Source organism: Sorex araneus, chromosome X, assembly GCF_027595985.1.
Source record: "Sorex araneus isolate mSorAra2 chromosome X, mSorAra2.pri, whole genome shotgun sequence".
Taxonomy (NCBI): Eukaryota; Metazoa; Chordata; class Mammalia; order Eulipotyphla; family Soricidae; genus Sorex; species Sorex araneus.
This window is the reverse complement of record NC_073313.1, coordinates 341,798,230-341,816,759: the sequence shown is the minus strand read 5'-3', so window position 1 is coordinate 341,816,759 and position 18,530 is coordinate 341,798,230. Positions and strand designations below refer to the sequence as shown.

At 36.9% G+C, this 18,530-nt stretch overlaps 1 pseudogene; it reads left to right on the top strand.

Annotated features, from left to right (window-relative positions):
• The first annotated feature begins 9,848 nt into the window (after positions 1–9,848).
• LOC101557438 (dysbindin-like) lies at positions 9,849–11,319 on the top strand (annotated as a pseudogene).
• Positions 11,320–18,530: the final 7,211 nt, after the last annotated feature.

The window sequence follows — 18,530 nt, the reverse complement described above, 5'->3', positions numbered from 1 at the left end:
TCAAACAACACATGGACTTATAGCATATTTTCACTAAGATATAGTTTAGTAAATAAGCTGCAATAAATTATTTACTTAAACCAATTATCTTCTCCCTAGAAAAATTAGTTTCAAATTTCAAGGAATTTTAAAGATTTCCTAGAAGGAATCTGTTGCTTTCTGATTCTTGGAAATAATCAGATCACTAAAGTCCACCCCAAAAACGAACCATCTCAACATAGAACTTTCTTTTATTTATTTATCTATTTATTTTTCATTGAGTCACTGAGCTAGACCCTTACACAGCCATTCATGATTAGGTTTTAGTTATACAATGTTCCGACAGCCACCCCTCCACCAGTGTACATTTCCCAGCACCAGTGTCCCCAGTTTCCCTTCCATCAAGCATAGAACTTTATAAAATAGACCTTTTTCTGGTAATAGAGGCATATAATGATCAGAATGTGAGGACTTATTGTGTGTTTCCTTTCTGTAATACATCCTACTCTGTTTAAAAAAAATGGTTGTTATTTATAGAAAAAACAACTACAGACAGCTATAACTAATTATATATATATTTCAAAACACGTTATATATATATTTCTGATTTATTTAATTGATGAAGAAACTAAGGTTAAGGATCTTAAAAATGACTCACCCCAAATTACATGATTTTTGTGTTCAAACCACCTCTCTCCTTTTCAAGCTATATATTAGTAATCTGGAACCCTTTTGTTACACAATAACATGTTTCCAAACTTGTCCTTTCTGCGTTGTCTATTCAAAACTAATAGACATTTGGAGAACAAAACTATCAACCCTTTCTCCTTAATCCTTTCTCCAAGTTTGAACATATAATGGAAGAGGAATTAAAGTTAACTGAGAAGCCAATTTAGGTAACCTCTGTTCCACTCTAGACATGCATATGTGACTTCCTCATAGAATCACAAACGCTTCATTATTAGATTTTGTGAGCTGAAACATTCTGTGGAGGGGTTGGAGCAATAGCACAGCAGGTAGGGTGTTTTCCTTGCATGCGGTCAATCCGGATTTGATTCCCAGCATCCCATATCGTTCCCTGAGTGCCACCAGGGGTAAATCCTGAGTGCAGAGCCAGGAGTGACCCCTGTGCATCACCGGGTGTGACCCAAAAAGAAAACAAAACTACCATTTTGTGGAACATTGTTCTTAAAATCAGAAATACCACTTGACTACTTCCTCAGGTTATATTGTGTAAAACAGATCATTAGCATAAAAGGCATACACCCAAGAAGAACCAAGGCACTCAAAGGTACTTCTCTAAGCATTAAGATAGAAACCTAAATAGCTAATGTTTGGAGAAAGATATTTGTTTTGATTTCTCTAATTTGTCCAATAAGTTCCCTAAGATGACTCCTAATTTTTTTTTAATTTATTAGTGAATTACTGTGAGGTACAGTTACAGACTTACAAACTTTCCTGCTTGCGTTTCAGTCATACAATGATCGAGTACCCATCCCTCCACCAGTGCCCTTTTTCCACCACCAATGGTTTTAGCATCCCTCCTACCACCCCCACCCCATCCCCGTGACCCCACCCCGCCTCTGTAGCAGGGCATGCCCTTTTGCTTTCTCTCTCCTTTTGGGTGCTATGGTTTGCAATTTTTGCAATAGAGGTAATAATGGCCATCATGTTTGGTCTACTTTCAGCCCGCATCTCCCATCTGGAGCGGGCCCTCCTAGCATCCTTTACTTGGTGGTTCCTTCTCTATCTGAGCTCTCTTTTCCCCCAGGATGCGAGGCTATCTTCTAAACTGTGGAATAACCCCCCTGGTACTTATCTCTACTATTCTTGAGTGTTAGTCTCCCATTATTTTATTTTATATTCCACAAATGAATACAATCTTTCTTTGTCTGTCCCTCTCTCTCTGGCTCATTTCATTTGACATGATACTTTCCATGTTGATCCACCTATATGTAAATTTTGTGACTTCATCTTTTCTATTAGCTCTATAATATCCCATTGTGTAGATGTACCAAAGTCTCTTTAACCAGTCATCTGTTCTCGTGCACTCAGGTTTTTTCCAGATTTGGTTATTGTAAACAGTGCTGCAATGAACATTTAAGTGTAGATGTCATGTCTACTTTACTTTTTTGCATCTCCGGGATATATTCCCAGAAGTGATATTGCTGGGTCAAATGGGCCACTCCCACTTTAAATTCCATGATTTCTATGGTGCATTTATTTTTTTGTCCTCTGTCCATTGTGAGAAGCAATTACTATTTCTCTCAAAAAAATTAAACATATACTTTTGTTTCTCTGACTCTATAGTACTCACTTAAATTTAGTAATATACAACTTGAATAATTAGATACACACTTGTTAGCATTTCCATTGACGGTATGATTGAGGATTTTATACTTCATAAGATTAGGATTTAGAATCAAAGTGATTAGCATATACTGGTAGAAATAAATATTGATAGACTGTTATAATTCAAGTAGTAAAATATCATCAATTTAAAAATTTGAGGGAGCATAAAGTAAATCCTCCTTTATGTGCAGTCATCTATAAAAGTTGTATCTAAGCTCAGTTTTTTTGATTCGTATAGATTCATGTTTCTTTTTATAACCTATTACCTGTTTTTTCATTCTCTGTATTTCAATTCAATAATCTTATGCATTCTTTTTGCTTATCTGCTTTCACTATAACTATGATAGTTGAATAAAATGTAAATAGGTAATAGGGCATCCAATATTCATTAACTATTAATTTGAGTATGTCTTGGAAATGGACTTAAATTGGGATTTACATTTGAAATTATAGAATTAATAAAACTTTACTTTCCCATTGGGAACAAGTTTTAGTCAATTTTTTGAAGACTGAAGGAAACAAAATATAAAGTATGTTTTCTAGCTTGTACACCAGTCTTCTATACTTGGGTTGAAATTCTCCCCACTGATTCTCCAAGCTAAAGAGCTTGCCCACAGCAGATTGTAGACATATTAACCCCCATGTCACAACTTAGTTGTTGATTATTATATCATTCTCCTACTGGTTCTGCTATAAGAGCTCTGTGTTGTTTAATAATAAGTTTAGACTTCAAAGTCTCCTCAACCCCATTGTCTAAGGAATGATTTGAACTTTCCCTCATTGGTGGAGTGATATGGAGCTGATAAATGCTGACTTAGACCCCCAACACCTGGCACCTTCAAATCCATATTTTAATGTTGTTATCTGAAAATAGAGATACTAACAATATATACTTCTTATAGCTACCATTAAGATGAAATAAGTTTTCAACATAGAGTGCCTAGAACAATACCTGACACCCCAAAATAAATTCAGAAGCAAAGTAGCAAAGTATGAACCTTAACAAAGATTTAAAGTTTACCAAATGATTCCAGTAGAAAGGACCTCCAAGAGAAGAAATAGCCAAAACTGGGGGCGAGGGGGGAAGAGTACAGGGCAGTGTTAGGAGATATGGCAATACTTTCGTTAGGAAGAAATATTTCTCTTTTGGTAATAAATACTGCAAGGAGATTGAAAAGATAAAGAGGAAAAATAATGCACCAGCTGAAGAGAAAAATAGACTTCAATGATTATCATATAAGATTCCACTGAACCTGGTATCTTTTTAATAAACTTGTTTTCTCCTTAAGCCAGTGCAATCATTTATATTACTAGGAAAACAAAACCAACCAAACAAATGAACAAACCACTTGACTGATACATTTGGATAAATCTTTATCCACTTTGAGTCAGATTTCATTAAGTAGGAATCATACTAGCGGCATATTTGTTGTAGGGGTGTGAATTGTCTCAGTATTCCCAATTGCTATTTTAATAAAAGGGAAAGATTTGAGTTACATTTAGTTTAGTTTTTGTTTCTTTATTTGTTTGCTTTAAATTTTATTCTTTTTTCCCTCTCTTAGAATTCTTGCTGTTTTTTTTTCCTGTCTCTCATTTTCAATGGGTTTAAATCACGGCTGATGTGACTTAAATAGGGCCTTATAAAAAAAAAAGACCTCTTCTTTGCAGCTGCCCAAGTCATTGTAGTTTCCCAAGAGAAATTCTACATTTGGCTGCTCATCCAAATCTTGTCTCAATACACTAGGCTGGGAAAGAAATTAGAAACCTTTGTTAAAAGATTCCCTGGGGTCCATGGACAAAAGTGGCATGGAGTGTGTGCAGGAAAGATAAGAGAGTAGAATACAGGAACTCACACATTTATTAGGCACCTACTACATTCCAGGCTCTGTGGCAGGAACTTCTTGCATAAGACCTAATATTGTTCATTGCACTTTATGATTTATATGAGAAGGACCTTGATTATTTTGCTCTCAGGGTCTATGTTCATAAATTTTCCAGAGCTTAGAAGAAAGCTAGTGTTAAGTAGTGGGATAAATAAACAATTGAATTCTAAAATAAACAACACTTCATAACAGGGATTTTAATTCTCCTGTTATGTACAAATAGTTCTTTCTGGATTATAATCTAGTAAACAAAGAGCAAAGGTGGACAGAAGATTTTTCTAACTAGAAAATTTTTTTTCCATCTCCCAGAAAGATATGTGAAAACGCTCAATGCAAAAGCATCAATTTCTGCATACTTAAAATAAAAATGCATATTAAAGGACACACTGCCAGACAGAACTCTCCCCCATCCTGATGTGTTAAATGGAGACAGGAAAGAAATGGAACACCAGGGACCTACTGGCTCCAACACACTTTCTCCCATCACAGCCCAGCACCAGATCATTTTACTTTTATATCTCTCCTAAGTCTTGTTAGGAGGTCATTTCATGCACTTATGCTTCTCTGCCTGAAAAAATTCTCTCAGGATTTGTGGTGTGAGTTTACTTTTTTCCAAGTGGTACTTGCTTCATTCTGTTGCTTCATATGGGTAGAGGCAAGTTGATCAATATTGATATTAATAACTTGTACAATTCAATTAAATCCTTTATTAAATATATTCTGTAATGTTTACCTTTAATTGAGCAAACATATTCTGAAAGGGTATGTCTTCCACCTTTGTTTTATACGGAGTCCTATGAGTTCCAATTTTGACCAGAACTAATTCTGGACTCTAGAATAGTCAGTTAGTATCTTGCAGAACTAGCTACCTTGATGACAGCTTTAGGAATAGTTTCGTGTAAATTAAAGGGTTTGAAAAGATACAAGTTGTGACAAAAGATAAAAGCCACTTTTGCTAAGAAAAGAAGAAGAGCCCAGTTTGGCTCAAATTAAAAAGTAAAAGTGGTAGAAAGCAATGGTCAAAGAAGTTGAAAAGACCCAGTGATCCAGTACTCTAGTGAGTGGATGGGAGCTACAATGTAATACTGTCTAAACACAAAATTAAATACAATATTGAGGAAAACATCATTTTCTACAAATGTAAGAAAAAATGGAGAAAACTCAAAGTGGGGAAACTAAGCAGAATGCTATTGCAAAACCCCTCGAAAGCAATTAGATGCTAAGAAAAGCAAAACATGGCCTAGATAAAATAAGTACTCATCATTGTTGCTGTTGCTGTTATTAATTGATAACGCACTGGACTTCCATTAACTTCTCCTTGGGTAGATCTAAATACATGGCTGAGTCACTTTCGTGGTCTAATGCACTGTGCTTAGGAAGTTTATCACACTGCATTCATCCCAACCATTCTAAACAAGTGCATAGATATAACTCAATATAGATTCTCTTCTAGTCAATCCTTTCTTAGGTTTCATGACACAAGAATACTGCTTTGAATATTATATTTCATTATCAAATTATATATGCTTGTATATGCCTTTGGTCCTAAAATCAGACCACTTTTTAAATAAAATTGTAGAAATTATATAATATACATATGAATTTTCCATGACAAAAATAAGCTTCTCTAACTCAAAAAATGAAAGTACATACCTAGCACAAACAGGACCCAGAGTTCATACCTAGCACATCATGACCGCCCATGTACCATCAGTTGTCCACAATACTGATAGGGAACACACCCAAGCAAATAAAAATATGTTCGTGATTATCTGGCTTTAAAAGCTATGGAAGTTTTGATACTCAGAGTTAGTTCGTAGCCATAACCATGCAGAAAATGGTTTTGTTTCATGAGTTTTTAAAGCATATAGTGTCATGACATTTTCATTATACTCAGTGTTCTGGAATACTTAATATAAATTTTGACTTTTGCCCTATACTATTATGAAATTTAATTGATTTCTTTGAAATTAAGTTTATCCACATTTATTGATTTTTTCCTATCTTATTCTTTAGAATAGAATTATATGTGGTGATCTAAGAGCTGATCAGAAAATAAAATTGACCCTTGTTGGTCTCCCAATTTATAAGATTAGTTAGTTGTTACTGGCTTCTCACATCTTATAATGTAATGGTCACACCATCACCACATGGTATCACTTTATATGAATAATTATTATTGTTATCCTCATAAGTAAAGAAACAGAGATTCCAGGAGTTTTAGATATTGACAAGTTTCACATAGCTTATAGCTAACAAACTGACATCTGAATTCAGAGGAATTTATTCCAAATTTAGTTTTTTTTTTCCCCACTTTTCAATATAACCACTGATATGAACAATTTTAGGAGGATTTTATATCTGCTACCACAATAATCGGTCTATATATGAGGAATTTAATTATTATAAAAATAATAATTAGGAATTATTTTACTATTTAAAAACTTAAAGCATGTAAAAATAATGTAAAGAGAGCTGCTTTCCCTTTTTAAAATTCTATTCGGCTCTTGAAACATGCAATCTCACTTGAGTTAGATATACAAAAACTCTAAGATCATTTCTTCCCTTTTGAAAGTCTTCTATCTTCACCACAATTAATCAATGCTGAAAGGTATTTCACTTTTCTATCAAAGCACAAAATAAAAGCTCCATAAGCCAAGCTGGACAATTAAAGTAGATGAGGTCATTACAAACAGACTCAGACCACTATTTTGTTCCTTTTTGAGAAATGTTATCAGTGGGCTGAAGGAAAGAATTGCCCCTTTACGGAGAATTCCCCAGACATATGGCACAATGTGGAAACATGGATAGACAGAACAGTTAGCAGTTGCTGCTGTACCGCTGGCTTATTTCCACTTTACGGCTTCATATGAAACTAAAATATCATGCTGGGGACATATGCTTGCCGGCTCTGCACTTACTGCCTGCAGCTTGGAACTCCTGTATTCTAATGGTAATTCCACAATCTGTTCTTTGACAGCTCAGGGCCAGATGATATTCATGCTACTGACAGGGACATCTTTTCATGAAACATTGACTCCCAGAACCTGAATATTGGAGCAATTAGAGAGTGGACACTGCATGAAATAGAGTTAGACTGAGGACAATAGGTAGTATAATTCCATTTAAAGCTAAGTTTATTTTATAACCAACAGAGCTGTGTTAGTGGTGTTTTCCAGTGAAGGTGAAGTTCTTGAAGTTTGATGTTAAAAGCTTTGGGGATAGTAGCTCTCTTCTTTGTTAAGTAGTGTTGGAGAATATCAGTCTTAGAAGCAGTAGAAGTCACATGTTGTAGTTACCTTGTTTAGTAGGGTTTCAGCTAGATATGTGGAACTGAAAAGGTAAGTAAACAAGACATCAGTAAAAGTTGATTTCTAATCAGCAACAAGAAACTTACAGTGTTCCATATTTGAGTTTTCTTCTAAGTTCCTGAATGATCTAACTCCTGCTGCTTGTTGTTCAAGTATAGGATTACAAATGAATATACAAATATATATGTGATACTCTACCTCTATATAACATAGTTCATATAAATTATATTTTGATATATACACATTGATATCCTTGAACCAGTAATGTTTAGCATCATCATGCACATCTTAATTCTCAGTTTTAAAAAATATGCAAAGTAGCTATTATAATCACCATTTTACAAAAAGAAAACTGGGGCTCAGAGAAGATTACAAATGAAATTAGGTAAGTCAATAGAAACTAAATAGCTTCCTGTAAATTCTTTCAGATCCCAGATGAATGAGCATTCTTTAAATGTTACTTATCTTTTAAGATAGACCAAGTTCATGAGTCAAAAATAATTGAACTACAGAAAACAAGTCATCTTAAAGCATGAATTGATGTTGATTTCAAGATGGTAGGCAGGGTGACACTACACTATGAGGTTTCTGACAACTTGGACTATCTTCCAGTTAACTTGAAACCTTGTGGTCTCTATGACATCACTGTCACTGTCACTGACATCCCATTGTTCATCTATTTGCTTGAGCAGGTGCCAGTAACATCTCCATTCATCCCTGTGGCATTCTAGGAGAGCCTGATGGCTTGCCAAAAACAGTAACAATAATGGTCCTCTATGACATAGAAGTAAAAAGTGAGAACCAACCAAAAGAAATTTTTGAAGGTTTCTCAAGTGAAATAATGGACTAAACATTACAGAAAATATAAGTTGGAAATACACCTGATGTTCATGGATAGGAAAACAATGTTTTGTTTGTTTGAACTGGGGGCTGGTTTGAGGTCCACACTCCTACATTCAGCAGTACAAGGAGCAGTACTGGTGGTACTCAGGGATGATTTGGGATTAGAATCAGGATAATGGTGACAGCTGCTTTCTAGGAAAGGGACTTAACCACATATCTGTTGTGGGAAGGGAGACTGGAAATTATAGAACTCTGCTCTGGGCATAACCCTTGCTCCATGCTCAGGGACCACCCTGGTGAAGCTTGGGGACTCTATGCCAGGACAGGGATCAGAATGGTGTGGGCTACATGCACAATAAGCACCTTACTCGCACAGTACCTCTCTGGCTTTTAGTATCTGTATTATCTCTGAGATCCATGGAAGAAAATGCTTTTTGTTTTTTAAACAGTTTTAGTTAAGCAAAATAGTTCCATTTAAAGAAAGTTACTTAGCTATTAGGTGAAGGAGAAGAAAGCAAGACAGATAATACTTCAAGAGAAAATATGGGTTTCTCCATGGGAATAAAAAGCTAAGATGTAAAATGTCAGGTAGATATGTGTATCAGGGTCCAGGGTGGAGAATGTGCTGGAAAACGAAAGTTTTTAAAAAGCTAATATTTCACAGAGCTGATAGCACAGTGGGTAGGGTGTTTGCCTTGCACACAGCTAACCCAGGTTCGATTCCTCCATCCCTCTCAGAGAGCATGGCAAGCTACCAAGCGTATCCTACCCGCATGGCAGAGCCTGGTAAGCTACCTGTGGCATATTTGATATGCCAAAAGCAGTAACAAGTCTCACAATGGAGACGTTACTGGTGCCAGCTTGGGCAAATCAATGAGCAATGGGATGACAGAGACAGTGACAGTGACAGTGACAGTGACAATACATTACAAAGTGGTCTGCAGAGTTGATAAAAACCCCATTTAAAAAAAATAAAATCACTCTGGAAACCTCTTTAAGAAACAGACAAATCTATATTGAAATAATTTATCTTACCAAATGTATCATGTAATCTGTCTTAAAAGTACCTCACAAGGAATCTCAAGAGAACACAATAACCACTCCCTCCCGAAAAAAATTGAAAAGAAAAAACAAATCTGGAGGATTAACACTTGTGGACTTAAAGTTTACTCTCCAAAACTACTGTAATCAAAACAATCAGGCACTGTAGTAAGGAGACAGATAAACTGTGCAAAAGAAGAATGAGAGCACAGAACAAATTCCTCAATATATATAGGACAAATTATCTTTAGAACATACTAAGACAAATTAATATGTGGCAAATAGTAGATAAATGGATATGTCAAAAATGCAGTTGTGTCATTACAATTAAATAGTTAAATACAACATATCAAATTAAATAGTTAATATCAAATTAAATATCAAATTAAATATCAAAGTAAATAGTTAAATACAAAAAATAAATAAGTAAAAGACCTAAATGACAGAGGTAAAACTAAATAAATATCTTAGAAGAGCACATGTAGCAAAATCTTGATGATACTACATCTGGCAACAAGAAAAGAGAAAATAGCATAAATATAATAAATGAAAAAATAAAGAAAAAATAAAAGAATAATAGAAGGACAATTGAGGACTTTATCACTAGAAACAAAAGCTGCCGGGCACTGCTAAGAGGAATTTAGTTTAAATTTGGCAACCTGCTAAAGTGAACAGTGTGAAATTAAGAAAATATGAAATATAGGGGTTTACAGCAAACTGTGTGTACACTTCACACAAACCACACCATATGCTCTCTCTCTCTCTCTCTCTCTCTCTCTCTCTCTCTCTCTCTCGCACACGCGCGCGCGCGCACACACACACACACACACACTCACACACCTTATACCATGTTACAAAGCACAACAATTATGCATACTTTGTGAAAACAACCTGAAGTCACGAGTCTTGGAAAGAAAAAGCTGAAAATAAGTACAACAATATTATTTAAATACAAAAACCACAAATAGGTAAATATCATAAATAAAAGTTAGTTAAAACAGTTTCAATAACATAAAATGATGACAGTGGAAAGAAAATAAACCAGTGACATTAATCAGATTGAACAGAGTTTGTTAATCCATTAGAAAAATTGAAGATCAAATAGAAAGGAATACTCAGCACTGCTACATATTTGCCAGTGTATACTACTGGCTTCAGATTACTTAGTAGGTATGAAGATACATCGGTCAGCACTTCGCAGAAGAGCCAAAGAATATGCAAGGCCAGTGAGCTGGTGAAGTCGTTAAGCTTTCAGCACACGGGAGACAAAGAGGAGCAGCCTCTCAAGCTACAGGCGCAGCCTCTGCAAAACCGGATTAATTAACAGATTTAGAGTCTGTGACTACAAATCTGACTAATTTAGAAGCTAGTTGTGAGGAGATAGAAGATGACTTAGTGAACCTGGAGCATTTATGTGGACAGTATGAATTAGTAAGATACAAGCACATGCAGCACGACAACTGGAAAATTATTAGAAAAATAAGAGGCAGGAAATTAAAGCCTTCAACTCTGAAATAGATGCAGAGTGCTCACAGAAGTTTCTAGAAATGGAGCACAGTCAGCAAAGGGAGCTGAAGGAGTGGCAGAAGTTCTTTGAGGAGGCCTTCCAGCAGGACATGGAACAGTGCCTTTCCACAGGATACCAGCAGATCGCCAAGAGAGAGTGGACAGGTAACATGTGGTCCATGGAAGCGAACATTGGCATGCAGAGACAGGAGGACCTGATGGACATCCCTGACCAGGAGGCTCTGGGTGTCTTCCTGAATTCTAGGGCAGAGGACAATGTAGCACTGTCCCCTAGCTCAGGGCCAGACTCTGAGACGGGACAGAACTAAAACACTCTCCAGGTTCCAAGTTCCACCCATCTCCAGTCAAGATGTCACACCTTGTCCTCCACTCAGGACCCCTAGGAAGGGCTGAGGAGGGCTGAGGACATGGAGGTGGACACTGCCCTCACTACCTTACACACCGAATACAGTGACTCCTGAGTAGAAATACAGTGACTCCTGAGTGAGACGTCCCTGGGGCACCCCCACTTGTAAAGGCAGCTGCCTGAAAGCAAACTAAGCTGTACAGTGACAAAATGAGATATTTACTCAAATGCATAGATTGCCTATAAAACAAGCCAACATACACAGACACTATATGAAATTCATATTTTATACAGAAAACCATTGTTTTAGGAGAGTTAAGAATATCAAGAGCCCAGTACATCATTATGATATCAAGCATCACTGCTTCTTTAATTTGGATCAGTGCATGTTTGTGGTGGTATATGCCATTACAAAAATAATTGTGGTGAGAAGATGGGTTTGTGGGCCACAACTGGTGTTGCTCAGAAGGGATTACTCATGTCTCTACTTTCAGGTTTACTCCTGGTAAGTTCAAAGGGCCCAGATGGGATGCCAGGGATCGAACCCAGGTTGGCTGTGCATGAGACAGACACTCTACCTATTGCATATAGTTCTGGCTCACAACCATATTTTCTTATTGTGTGCTTTGATAACAAAGAATCAATGAATATAAACAAAAGGAGACATGTGAAGGTAGGAGCAGTTAAAAGAGTCAAGACTCAAATTTTTCTTACCTTTTAAACTTTTGTATTCATGATACATTACTAGAAGCTCTCCTAAGAACAGGTAACTGCCCATGTTCATGAACTGTAGCAATTCAATTCACTAATGAAAACAAAGACATTTTCAATGTACAGATAATTTTATGGCTAAAGACGATCGCTTAAGTCTTTGAGTGTATTCGGGAGATATAAATATTTCCAGACAGCACCCAATGAGTTCTCGGAAATAGGAGGCTGATATATGGAGCATCTGCTACTAATAAGCCGCATCTCCGCCTCCCCTTCTGCCTGTGGCCTCAGGAAGAAGACAGATGAGACAGAGGTCTTCCTTCCCTCAGAGTGAGGGGCCACTCACTTTCTGGTTTGCTGAACAATAGCAGAAGACAGTAGTCCAGCTGGCTGGGGACAGAACATTTTTTACCCTGAACTCCCTCTTGGGACCTGAACTAAAGTAGGAATGCAGAGGTGAGAGGCTGATCTCTGCAAGAGCAATGAATTATGCTTGAGTTGAGAAAGAGACACAGTAGTAAAGTAAAATAAGTCATGGAACAAATGATAGACAAGTGGATAAGGAAGGCATAGTATATACACACAATGGACTACTACTCAACTGTAAGAGGAGGTAAAATCTTGCTATTTGCAACAGATTGAATGAACCTTGAATGTCGTGAAGCAAAGTAAGTCATTAAGGGAATGAAAAATACTGAATGATCTTTTTTGTGGGTGGACTATATAATTTTCCCCCATACATTCATAGGGAAAAAAGACAGAGAACAGACAATTCAAAATTAACCTTTGGATTCATTCTCAGAATTGAAGTTGATAGAATTGAAGGTCAGAGAGAGCACAAAGAGAGGATAGGGTTCAAATGAAGTTGAAGAATATTGCTACTTGAGAACTGGGCATGTTATGTTGTCTCATTTTTAAAGTAACAAAACAAATAACTGAAAAAAATAACTAAACAAATGTTGTAAGTAAGCTGTGTTTCTTAAACCAACAGTTAGACATGTTATATAATGCAGCAACTTGAACTTTGGTTTCAGCTCTATAAATTGAGCAAATATATTTTCTTTCTTTTTCTGTTTTGCCCACCAATCATGTAGCAACCATTGGCCAATCTCTTTATAGTCCCTTTTGCTCTGGAAAATAATGCATTTCTTTAATCATTCTTAAACTTACGGTGAGATATTAAACATGATAAAGTTATAATGGGAAAATATTGTGATGGTATATGGTTACTGTTTACTATTTTCTCTCAGTGGTTATTTTCTTTTTTATAATTTAATTTTATTTTTATGAAGCTGCTCACAATATTCTAACGCCAATCCTACCACCATTGTACTTTACCACCACCATAAGAGGAAAGTGTGTAAAGATTGCTATATTTCATCCTAAAGCCATTAAACCAAATAAATGTGTGCTACTCTCGGTACATCAGTGGGGTAAAGTAAGAAAGGTTCAGGAATTCTGAAATCTATAATACGATTGTAGAGCAGATGCACTTAAGAGTAAGGCCTATGTTGCTCTCTTACGGGAGCTTTATTTTACTTTCTGGATCTTGGCCGTTGATGAGATTATATGGCACCAGGGGCAGATTGGGGATGTGACTTTCAAGCCACTGTAAAACTTGGGAGATGGAAAGAGGAGACCCAATCTTGCTCTAAATGAGCTTGGAGATTTCATCAGGTTCCCTTGTGCATGAGGGTTGCCCTAGCCTATGGGGAATGGCCTTGATCATGGTGGTCAGTGGTTATTTTCATGAGCTATGCACTCATTGACAAACTGTCCTTCACTGAAAGACTCATTGAAAAGTTTTATGAATCAGGTACTATTGGAGGAGACAAGCATGTTTTCATTGATTTATCACTTGCTTCCACTTCCTGTGTCTTTTGCTTTCTTTCTCTATCTATAGTAGTATAAATAACCTAAAAGGGAAAACATCAAACACACACGTATAAATATATACAATGTCATGGAATATGTGCAGAAAAAGTAGACAAGAGCCTGAAAAATGAATACGAAGGAACCCAGATCTAGCCTAACCCAGACACTTTAACTAAGTCCTAAATTTACACTCAACATTTAATTATTGGGCTATGCACTAATTTCTTAGGCCTTTTTATTTTTAGTATATTTATATTTAGTATCGAATTGTTAGACTTGTTGTTACTGTTTTTGGCATATTGAATACACTACGGGTAATTTCCCAGGCTCTGCTGTGTGGGCAAGATACTCTCAGTAGCTTACCAGGCCCTCCGAGAAGAATGGAGGAATCAAACCCGTGTCAGTAAAAACAAGTCTCACAATGGAGATGTTACCAGTGCCCGCTCAAGTAAATCAATGAACAACAGGATGACAGTGCTACAGTGCCACTGTGCTATATTTAGTATATAGTATATTTATATTTATTTTGTATTTTATATATTTATATATATTATAAATTTTATGATGTATTATATATTCATATATTTTATATTATAAATTTTACAATATATTTTATATTTATATGTTTTATATTTTATATTGTACGGCTGCTCCTCCCAGATGGGAGTATAAAATTAAGCCCCCATAGACACCGGACTCCATGCCAGGCTGTTTTCACTCGGGGTACCCCAGAGAGGGAAAGTGAGAACCCTCCCTACCCCAAGGGATCCAGCTCTGAGAGTCAACCTCCAGTACCTAACCACCGCCACACTCCAGGCCACTTTCCAGACTGCGCGCTGCACAACACATTATAAGACACTTCCTACCCATTTGCCATAATCACCGCACCATACTCAATAGAGTTCAGACAGGCAACAAATCATAGAGAGTAATACATATATATGCACCTTTCAGAGAGCCCAGCAAGCTACCAAGAATATCCCACCAACTTGGATAGAGCCTGGCAAGATACCTGTGGTGTATTCGATATGCCAATAACAGTAACGATAGGTCTCATTCCTCTGACCCTGAAAGAGCCTCCAATCGTTGGGAAAGATGAGTAAGGAGAGGCTGCTAAAATCACAGGGTTGGGAAGAATAGAGCCGTTACTGATGTCAGCTCATGTAAATCAACAAACAGTAAGATGACAGTAATACAGTGATATATTATATTGTATTTATATATTTAGTATATTTATATTTATTTTATGATTTTTAAAAATATATATTTATTAAATGTATGTTTATTCAATTTGACTGGAGCTATAGCATAGCAGGAGGGCATTTGCCTTGCACATGGCCAACCCAAGTTCGATTGCTCCGTCCTTCTTGGAGAGCCTGGCAAGTTACCGAGAGTATCCCACCCATGCAGAAGAGTCTGGCAAGTTACCCATGGCATATTCGATATGTCAAAAACAGTAACAACAAGTCTCACAGTGGAGACATTACTGGTGCCCGCTCAAGAAAATCAATGAACAACGAGTTGACAGTACTACAGTGCTACGGTGCACATATCAGATGAAGGTAAACCATCACTAGCAGCTGACACATTAGTTTGTCTTGTATTATCTTAATTTGTTCTCTCACCTATTTCTTATAAGTACAATAAATATAGTGTGTGCATAATTTGTATTTTTTACATCAATATAATATAATATGGGATAGGACTATTTAATTGATCATTTTGTTGAATGTTAATTTCCATGAGGAAGTGTTATTGATCACAATGTCTTATTACATTTTCTTGTGTTGTTTTGTGTGTACATGTTTTTGTCTATTCCTAGCCATGGCAAATGTCAACATCACCATCCTGAATAATTGAGTCATTTTCAGCAAACTTTTAAGCATCGACACAGCAAAATTAAAATAATTTGTCATAGTGAAAACATAAATATGTCTGTCCATATATTCTTATTTCCTCACCATCAAGATTAAAATGATTTTTGAAATGACTTCTTATTTGTCTGAAAAAAAATCAAATTTTGTTTTGCTAACAAGGAAAATGCAAAAGGTATGATCAGTAATATCTACTTTGCGGACTAATAAATTGAGATTCTAAGATATGAAAACTGAGGTTTTTCCTAAATTAGAAGGAAAAATAAATACATGGATGATTTATTTCTATAAAATGAAGGAATAGGTGAGATGAGCCTATTGATGGCAGTCAAACAGCACAAGGGATTTTCAAGAAGTGAACAGGGAAATCATACTTCCTGGGGATTAATGACATAGACAAGGTAGTTCAGTTGCTCTTCAGAACACTCCCTTTGCATTTAGATTTTTAAAGTGTTATAATACTGCATTATTTTAAGTAATCAATAATTCTTTTGACAAAATAATAATCATATGTAGAGAGATTCAGGATTAAAAGATCTCATAATAAGTGTATGACAACTCTTGGCACTGGGGTACCTATTAACATTGCTGTCTAATTCTAAGGTAGCAAAGTATCTGTTAAAAGCCATACTTTCCCCCTAAATGCATTCAGCACTTGTAGGTATATCATATATTCCCCACAAATCTCAAAAACATTCTGCTATTCTTTCTCAGAGTCTGACAATGACTTCAACACTTAATTGCAGGTATCCTGGGCTATGCATTTTTCTCCTGTTTTTGATGATATAGATAGCATTTTATGATTACTGAAATATTTATAAATTTATATTTATTAATAATCCACATTATGGTAACTTATTGTGCCCGGGGCTTTGCACAAAAGGAATTGTAATATCCAGGTCTTGGCCATTCCCAAGTGCATCCTAACTGTGTGGAATGGTCAAAGGCCTGTAAAGACCTGTCAGTAGAAAAATTAGAGATAAAGAGAACTGTAACATGACATAAAATTATTAAATGTCAGGACTCTCAGACTGACAAGAGAAGCAAAAATAGAATAAAACAGAACCTGCTACTTCAGAGAATCTTCCCATGTATTCTCTGAAGCAACCCAAACTGGCTTTTGCATTATGCATGTGTAAAAACACAAAAAAGAAAAAGAAAGAGGGGCGCGGGCACCACACCGCACCAGGGAGGTTGATGGCAATGATGAGGCAGGCGAAGGAAGGAACAGAGCCAGGCTGGTTGGTCTCAGTTGCAGTTTATTCCATTCCCATCTCCATTCTCCTCTGATTCTCCTCCTGCTTCTTCCTCCCCCATGCTACTTCATTCTCCTCCTCTGGATCTGGATCTTGGTCTAGCTTCTCCAGATCTGGCACTGGGACTCGCACTGGGACTGGCCGGGGACAGGCCCTGGGACTGGCCCTGGAACTGACCCTGGGACTGGCTCCCCAGCCCACTCACACAGCCTAGTTAAATCCCCAAGCATGAGGGGTTGGGGCTTACACATAGGTGTGGTCACAATCAATAGGGTAAAGTTCTTTCCCTTAGGGGATGCTCCTTCTAAGACAGATACTCTTTCAGCAGGACACCCGCCCAAGAGCGGAATCCCATGGGTGTGTTTCTCCTCTCCTCGTCCAACTAATATATAAGCATTCATATTATTAATCATTTTGTATGGCCATAGAAAGAGATGCATTAAGCTTATAGAATTGCTGCCCTGGGGTCATCTCAATCTCAGACTACAGTGCTCAGGCCAGATTAGTCTTCCCTATCCCTAGCAGGGTCCTAGTCTCGTCGTTGCTTTTGGATCATGACATGACATGTCCATGACCAAGCTCTTAACATATAGTTAAGCATTAGGCACTTTGGCCAGGCCCATCTCAATGCCAAGATAGCACACAACTCACCGCTTGCCCTGGGTCCATCCCGTCCATTGTCGGGACCCTGCTTTTAGGGGTGCTAGGAAGTAAGGGAAGCTGAGGCTTAAGTCGAGAAAGCAGATGCCCGGGAGTGAATAATATTTGAAGCCAATTAAATCCCATGTTACCAAAGCATATTAACAACTGTCTTTCTTTGTCCATACAAAAAGGATATTGTTTTAAAGTAAACTATTCAAAAGACATAAGGAGTGGAGAAAGGCAATATTAACTTACGGTACAAGTACACTGTCCTAGCAAGGTCTGACCTTACAAATTAACAGAGTCTGATTAGGGGAAGAGCTGAATGACTAGTTGGGGAAGGGAGCATAGAAGTGATTACAGATAAACAAAGGAATGGGAGTGACTCGGGAGCACTTTGATGGGTGTGACTGATATACCTAAACTCCTAGTGGCAAGGGGAGCAGGACATACCAATGTAGTCTAGAATAGTTTAGAGATTATTACCAGATAAGCCCAAACTCTGTGGCAAGAGAGAAAGGACAAACTAATGATATCCTACAATGCAAATTTGGCTAAACCCCAAAATTTGAAGAGTCAAATCTTTATATTTTCACACCTGAGCAGTAAATGATTCCTGGTCTACTATTGCTATCACTGCTAAAATGTAATTACAGTAGAAATCCAATTACATCTGAATGGTTGCATCAGCGTCCTCTGTAGCTCCTCCATCCCTGGGTAGGCTCACTTACCGGGATGCCATGTTGCATTTTGAAGCAAGGGGAACTCACTAAGTGATCCACAGTCCCAAGCTAGATTTTTAAGGTCTTAATAATACATAACTTTGCAATAGAGAGACATTCTTGTCTCAGAGAACAGCAATTTAAGTTTGAGCACAAAGTGTTAGAAAC